Here is a 9,145-nt window from a genome sequence, read left to right on the forward strand (position 1 = left end):
GTTGATTGGCATTGTTGTTTTTATGGGGTTGCAAGCTCCTTCAACTCTTTCAATCCTTCCTCTAATTCCCTTCCCCCAATGAGACTCTTACTGAGAAAATCGGTTTTCCCTTTCCCAAGAGGTATCAGTTGCAAATAATTGCTTGATTAGTGGTGAAATTTTGTGGCTTCTTCCTCTTCTAAGTGATGGGATTTAGTCTGGTGCGAGCTTTTATCTCTGCCAAGTTGGTAATGAACTTAAATTAAGGAGAAAAAATTTTCAGAAGCACCTTTTTCATTGTATTATTTTGGCAGAACAATTCAAAAGCCAAAAAGAAAAAAGGAAGGAAGCTATCCATGATGGTGGTGGCACAACGCCTTTTGACACAGCACAGGAAGCAGAGGCAGAGTTAAAGAGCAGTCTGGTCTTCAGAGTGAGTTTCAGGACAGCCAGGAGAAATCCTGTCTTGTGTGTGGTGTGTGTGGTGTGTGTGTGTGTGTGTGTGTGTGTGTGTGTGTGTGTGTGTGTGTGAAAGAGACAGAGATGTAGGGGTGCATCTAAGACTATGATATGTTACTAGTATGTGAGCAATAGCTGAAGATTTGATCCCTATAAAGGGATTTGATATGAGAACATTTCAGAAATAATGTTCTCTGAAATAATGGACTCAAAGAGTAAAGACTGAAATGAGAAAGGCCCATGGATTCCACCTTATCATGAGAAATGCTTAATTAGTGCATCTGGGAGCTGGCCCGTTCACCCACGGAAACATAATCATGTCACATTGGCTGTCCTAATCACTTTGCACATTGCATGAGAGTGCACATTTTCTGAAACCTCTCCTCTGTCCAGTACCATTACTTATACAAGAAGGAAAAATCACACCCCCTCCCCAAACGTATCAGAAACATAAAACATGGGCTTGTATTTCTCTAGCTTCACAGACATCTTTCGTGCCTGTAGATATTTTTACTCCTAAGACAGGCGGCATCCCTGCTTGCCAAACTCAAACTTGTTCAACAAAATTTTCAGCAGCTGGTATGAAAATAAGCCAGTTTTATGCAAATTAGTGATTCTCCTAATCAATTTTGAACTACAAATTAAATTTAAAAATTTGAGTTCACGTTTAATGAGATAAAATACTGGATCGCTTTCTTTATCCACGTCGTATTGAGCCTCTGATCTTAGAAAATATTTCTGCATGGGCAAGGTAATTTCTTGACAGATTACAATCTTTAAACATGCTTTAAACATGGAAAGATTAATTTTTAACTTTCTTTTTGATAACATCTCCATAAAATTAGTTTTTTATAATACAGATATGATGCCATTGCTGTATTTTCACAGAAAATATCAAAGAGCAAAATGTTGATGTTAATCATTTATTTTGGATAATAAGACATCATAATATTAAAAATACTAGTTGTGATGCTGATGTAAATTAGCTCTCCATTGTCTGTGCTGCTGTTTCACAGGGTGAAAATTAAGAAAATATTAATATGTTATACTGTTTTCCTAAAGTGAGGAATGTTTTTCAAAGAAACATAATTTGCTATTTTATGATTAAGCTATTTCTTATTCCATGCAATAATAATATTTGAGATTAAAGTGTCATAGTTGCTCACGAGACTTAATCAATCATTGTATGTATTAAGCATGTATTTCTGTCATTTGTGTCATTGTATGTGCATATATATACACTTATCATTCTTTCAGTTTCATGTCCTGAATCCTCAATGATGAAGGCACTCAACCAAAATAATAATCATTTTTGCATTTTTAGTCTTTGGTGTCATTTTTTGTGGAATTACAGTTAATAATATCTTTGAATTTTTGTGTACTGTAATAATTGGAAAATGTTTAAATTATTGAATTCAGAGATAAAACAACACAGTTTAGACCCCAGCTTTGTAGGATGGATGCAGAGGATCCTGGGAGGCAGCTACAAGCTAACAAATGAATAAAGGACCATTTGACTCCCACTAACTTAAAAAGTTGTAGGAATTCCCAATATTGAGAGTTGAGATTTTTTTTAAAAGAGAGAGGTGGATTTTTGGTGTGTAGTTTTCCTAGCCTCTGTTTTGAATTGATAGATGTCAATATGGATAACTTTCTAAAAAGCAAGTTATACTGAATTGAAAATCAAAATGACTATTTTTTAGTTGAAACTACCAGTTGTACTTATCACATTCAGTTCTTTCTGTTCAAATGTTTCCTTCCCAATCCTGAGATTTTGCACTTTTGTAAATATCTAGCATTAATGATAGGATACACACATATTCACTAAACAAATCAATGAAAGGAAAGAAACAGCATCTCCCCTGTTACACTAATGATGGATTGACTAGTTAAGAAATTATGATTATACTCTTTCCAGCTACAATCTTATTGACTTATTATCCATTTTATACATTCAACAGACTTCTTTCTTGCTGCTGATTCTTCTAAATGTTACTAAAACCCAATCAGAACCCTTAACAGACACAAATGAGCTTCACAAGATTATTATCTGAGTTTCTCTCAATTTGTTGATTCTCTTCCTCATTTGTACTCGCTCCTTCTCAGAATGCCTTCTTCCATACATCATTTATTTTCTTAAGTGCATATTTTTTCAGGTAAAGACAGTGCATTCTATTTGTATCTTTAGGTTCTGTCATCGAGTGCAAATCTTCATCTACAGATCTGGCTTGCCTACTTGATCTAGTGCTCTGTGTAAATGCACACTTTTGTAAATATTTTTTCCCAATAATTTGACTTTGAACAAGTTACATGACCATTAGAAGGTTATCTGATTCCCCTGGACTGCAGAGTTCCCGTGTAATAAAATGAAGAACATTTTTTCTGCATAATTGTGAAGCTTTCTCTTATGGCCGAAGCAGCCATGCCTTCTTCAGGTTATGACCTGATGCTTTCTATCTTTTGTGTCCATTTTAAAAATACCTTCTACCTTGAATATTTAGAATATACACATTTCTTAATTTCACTCTGTTCTCTAATTCACACTACAAAAATTAAGCTATGTTTTAAAGACTAGATGGCATTCCATCAGAGGGAAAGAAATAGAAAGCGCTATTAAATAGCTTATGCAAACTTAAAGAAAAAGAGCAAAGTATAATATACACATTCACTCACTCAAACAGAAATCCTCTATACTGAACACACACACACACACACAATGGACTTGTATTTATGTATATACATATATATATACATACATATATATATACATACATGCATATAATTAATTTATGTTTATGTATTTATTTACATGAATTTATATATACATACACATATACATATGCATGCACAATATGTTAACACACGTATAAGTGTGCTAGGCACTATTATACCATTTTATGTAAGTTCTTAATCTTTGAAAGTGTCTAAACTTTAGGTGACATATTTTTTTTTGTTATTTATGTTATGCCCAAGTAATCTGAAGCACAAAATATTGTGTCATTTTAAAGTACAAGTAGAATTGAACTTCAGATCCCACCAGGGGAACCCTGAGTCATGGTAGGGGATAGCAGAACATGTCAAAATAGCTCTCTATATTTCTGTATCTGAGGTTAAACTGTGAGAAATTGTATATCGAAACCTAGAAGTATGATATTTTTATATACAAGTTTTGTTGACCAACACTTAAAAATGGAAAAAAAATCACAAGAGGCAATCAATATTAAGAATATTTTCTGAAACAATAGAATTGGCTCCTGTACAATGCATTGGACGGGTAACAAGAAAAATTCACAGAAGGATCATTATTTTCCTTCTCTTTTGATTAATATCCTTGAGGACTTTTCTTAAATCATGATAAAGTTACTATCTAAAGACTTATTATGATCCATGTGCTATAGAGACAGAAACTTTGTTGGGCAATATAGATCAGTTGCTGGGATTAGTTTTCACTTAACACCCTCTTACCCTTTTTTTTAGAAAAAAAGAAGCAGATGCCTAGCCAAAATTACAGGTCTTATGCTAGGCATAATGCTTACTTTCTATAGCCCGAACCTAATAAAAAACAAGTGACTAAGAATTTGCTTTTCTTCATGACTAATGAGTCAGCCTGGGTGAACTTGTGCCTACACATGAAGATCATGACATCAGGCTAAGGTTTCATGAGGGCAGAGAGAATACCCAGGGGGGCACACTCTCAGAGAAGGGGAGAGGGTGGGAGTGGGACTATGTGAGGGGGCACAGGGAGAGGGTGCAGCTATCAGGATGGAAAAATGAATAAATAAATAAACAAATAAATAAATAAATAAATAAATGAAAAAAAATGTTATGATTTTACAGATGGATAAATTGAGCTTTCCAGGGACACTGAGAAACTCAGGAGAATGTCTAGACATCCCCCCAACATGAGTTTAGAGTACTTAGGAACTCCTGTTCAGTTAAGAGTAGCATTTGTAAATCCTCAGTCCTTTCCTGTTCTTTTAGGTGAGAATTAGGACATAATTATCACCTGGAACATGTTTTGCCCTAAAGAATTTAAGAAGCTACAAAAGCTTGCCAATTCTAATTCTGGTCTTTAAGTTTCTATCCCCCCCCCCCCCCCCCCGGAGCTGAGGACCGAACCCAGGGCCTTGTGCTTGCTAGGCAAGCACTCTATCACTGAGCTAAATCCCCAACCCAAGTTTCTAGTTTTTTAAGGGTCTATGAGTCACTGAAGAATGACACCCTGGACTCAAACAGTATGTAAACACAAGGAGTGTTTTATTCTACACTCAGTGTGCTGAGGTCTTCCCCATTACCAAAATAGAGAGACCCTGATGTGAGCCTGCAGGCCCAATTTAAAGCAAATTGGAATTCTGGGGAGGATGAACTTTATCTTACTCTGTCTCTAGGTATTCCAGAACCATTACCAGGGTATGAAGGCTGGAGCCTGGAGTTTTTCCTATGAGTAATTGACTTTGTCTCCTTCACTGCCAATTTGAAGTCTGGCACAGAATCAGCCTAGCCTTCTAGTTTATGCTGCACTTACAATGTTCCATAATATTTCCATGAGAAATACCTTCACCCGAAAGTAATTGAGAGACACATGGAATGAATAGAGTAGGTCCTTTTAAAAAGTCATTTCTACCACAATTTATTGAAGATAGAGTCTTTTCTCAAGTGTATTTTGGGGATTATTTAATGTTTTCTATTTGTATCTCTCTAATTTCCCTTGATGTCTGTTGTAATACTTGACTCTTTGTCAATTAATATACTGTTTGGATCTTTTCCTTCTTTCTTTTGGTGAATTGAGCCAAAGGCCTACCAATTTGATTATCTTCTCAAGGAAACTGCTCCTAGATTTACTGGTTGTTTTGTAGTATTTCTATTTCATTAGGTTTTTTTTCTTCCCTGCCACCTACTAGGTATGAGTTTAATTTTTCCTCCCTATGTCCCAAATTCTCAAGTTGCATCACCTTTTTATGTTCTTTCTTATTAGTTAATGTGAGCTTGTAGAGATGGGAAAAGTGGATGCCCACATGCAAAAGAATGATCTGCACACTCTTAGGCATTTTCTCTCTCAGTGATAAAACTATAGGTGAGATCATAGCCATATTAAAGCAGGTAAGTTCAGATTTATTTGGCAATGCTTCTTACTCGCAGGCCAATTCATATATCCCAAAGAACAAGGCTGAGGAACTGACACGCCCAGGTTAAGGCATGAAGGTTTTATAGACTTAGGCAAGGGATGATAACTTGTCAGCCAGGAGCTGTATCTGTGGCCAGGTATGATTAAAAGCTAAGCCCCTGGGCAGGTATTTGGACCTGCTGGCCATGTCAGAAAGCTGGTTTCATCGGCTGCCAGAAATGTGGAAAATGGCTTTTGTCACAATTTCTTTGTTCAGAATTTTTCTGATGCAGGCAGAATTGGGAGAAGGATAGCAGAGTTTCTCAGCTTGCTCAGGGTCCAGCAGCAGACTCCTATCAAACAACCATAATGGGCAAAAATCAACTCAAAATGAATTAATGCTCTTAGTGTGAAGTCTATAGTGCTAAAAGCAATAGAAGAAACTACTGCCAGTCTGCTATAAAGACATAATTTGAAGGTCCTTGTAAGTGTCATGACTAGCAGGGAGATAAACTGGCAAGGTAAAAATGAAACTTATGAGTTAGCTGATGCTGGGTAAAACTAATTTCTAGAGTCTGACCAAGTGGTTTATTTTTCTTACACATTTAAATACAGAAAAACTGAAAAATTTCCATATGATAATCATTACAGTAATTTAGGTAAGGGTACATCAAACTCCTTTGTGAAATACATAATGTTTAGCAAAGCTCTGGTGACCTTTTACACAAGAATAAGGTTTATTGACCAAGAAACAGTGCTTAAGAGTCTGGGTCTACCAGAAATGAACCCACACACTTATCGTTACTTGATTTTTTACAAAGGGGCCAAAAACATCCAATGGAAAAAAGATAGTATTTTCAACAAATGGTGCTGGTACAACTGGAGGTCAGCATGTAGAAGAATGCAAATCGATCCATTCTTATTGCCCTGTACAAAGCTTAAGTCCAAGTGGACCAAGGACCTCCACATCAAACCAGACTAGTAGAAGATAAAGGGGGGAACATTCTTGAACACATGAGCACTGGAGAAAATTTCCTGAACTGAACATCAATGGCTTATGCTCTAAGATCAAGAATCGACAAATGGGATCTCAAAGCTTCTGTAAGGAAAAGGATACTGTCCTTAGGACAAAACAGCAACCAACAGATTGGGAAAAGATCTTTACCAATCCTACATCTGATAGAGGGTAATATCCAAAATATACAAAAAACTCAGGAAGTTAGATTCCAGAGAGCCAAATAACCCTATTAAAAATGAGGTACAGAACTAAACAAAGAATTCACAGCTGAGGAATATCGAGTGGCTGAGAAGCACCTAAAGAAATGTTCAACCCTGAGTCATCAGGGAAATGAAAATCAAAACACCCCTGAGATTCTACTTCACAAAAGTCAGAATGGCTGAGATCAAAAACTCATGCAACAGCAGATGCTGGTGAGGAAGTGGAGAAAGAAGAACACTCCTCCTTTGTTGGTGAGATTGCAAACTGGTACAACCATTCTGGAAATCACTATGGAGGTTCCTTAGAAAACTGGACATTGCACTAACTGAGGACCCAGCTATACCTCTCTTGGGCATATACCTAAAAAATGCTCCAACATACAACAAAGGCATATGCTCCACTATGTTCATAGCAGCCTTATTTATAATAGCCAGAAGCTGGAAAGAACCCAGATGCCCTTCAACAGAGGAATGGATACAGAAAAGGTGGTACATCTACACAATGGAATATTACTCAACTATCAAAAACAATGACTTCATAAAATTCATAGGCAAATGGATGGAACTAGAAAATATCATCCTGAGTGAGGTAACATAATCACAGAAAAACACACATGGTATGCACTCATTGATAAGTGGATATTATCCCAAATTCTTGAATTTCTTAAGATGCACAGACCACATGAGACTCAGGAAGAATGACCAAAATGGGGATGCTTCATTCTTAAAAGGGGAACAAAAATACCCATAGCAGGGGCTAGGGAGGCAAAGTTTGGAGCAAAGACTGAAGGAATGGCCATTCAGAGCCTGTCTCATATGTGGCCACATACAGCCACTAAAACTACATAAGATAGATGGAGCTAAGAAGTGCAGGCTAACAGGAACTGGAGATAGATCTCTCCTGAAAGACACAGCCACAACATGTTAAATACTGAAGTGAATGCCAGTAGCATACCGCTGAACTGAGAACCGGACCCCTGTTGGAGGAATTAGAGAAAAGTCTGAAGGAGCTGAACGGGCTTGGGACCCCATAAGAACAACAATACCAACCAACCAGAGCTTCCAGGGACTAAACCACTACCCAAAGGCTATACATGGACCAACCCTGAGCTCCAATTTCATATATAGCAGTGAAGAGCCTTGTTAGGGCACCAGTGGAAGGAGAAGTTCTTGGTACCCCTAGTGTAGGGGATTGTTGGGGAGCAGTAATGGGGGCATTGATGGGGAGGGGAACACCCATGTAGAAGGGGAGGGGTAGGGGATAGGGGGCTGATGGACAGGAAACAAGGATAGGGAATTACATTTGAAATGTAAACAAGCAATACCCAATTTAATAAAAATGGAAGGATAAAAAAAAGTCTGGGACTAGGGAGAAGTATTTGAAGCAAAAATAAAGACATGTTCTATTAACTGAAATAATATTCAGGCTAAGGGCCTGGGAAGGAAGGGTTTGTGATAAGAATTCTATCAACTGACAAACAATGCTCAGGGATTTGAGGTATTCATGTGCAAGTTGGCTCCATAGAATAGCAAAGAATCCGAAAGTCGTTAGACAGCATCTACTGAATCGTCCTGGGTGAACAGTTGCCATTTTTAACTTTGAAGAAAAAAACAAACCAAAACAAAAACAAACCAAAACAAAACATAACAAAAAATACTCTGTGTTTTCTCTAGTTCTTATCACTGAGTACAAGGACCTCATGTCCTAAAACAGATGTGTTGAACAGGATTTTCTGAATAGGACTCAATTCTCTCGAAGGTTAAGGCAAAGAGTTGACAAATGAGACCTTATAAAACCAAAAACCTTCTCTATAGCAAAGAAAACAACCCACTGAATAAAGAAGAAGCTCATTGAGGAGAAAAGAATGTTTGCTAGCTACATATTTGATAGAGGATTAGTACTCGAAATGAAACAAAGGCAAAGGGAACGTTCATTGAATCTTGGTGGAATTCCAAACTGGTGCTGCCACTATGAAAGCCTGTGTTGAAAATTCTCCAAAAGCTAAAAACGAATATAATAGATTACTCAGCTATACCACTTCTTGGAATGTACCCCTGTCTTAGATATAGTTTCTTTCCTCTGAAGTGATATTATGACCACATCAACTGTTATAAAACAAAATATTTAATTGGGGGCAGGCTTATAGTTTTAGAGGTTTAGTCCATTCCCATCATGTCATGGAGCATGGCAGGATGCAGTCAAGACATGGGGGTGACAAAATAGATGAGGATTCTACATTTTAATCCACAGACAGCAGGAGGAGACTGTGTGACACACTAAATATACCTTGCACATAGACGATCTCAAACCCAGTCCCAACAATGACACACTTTCTTCAACAAGGCACTCCTACTGCAACAAGGTCATCCCTCCTAATAGTGTCA

The sequence above is a fragment of the Rattus norvegicus genome, chromosome 7, assembly GCF_036323735.1.
Source record: "Rattus norvegicus strain BN/NHsdMcwi chromosome 7, GRCr8, whole genome shotgun sequence".
NCBI lineage: Eukaryota > Metazoa > Chordata > Mammalia > Rodentia > Muridae > Rattus > Rattus norvegicus.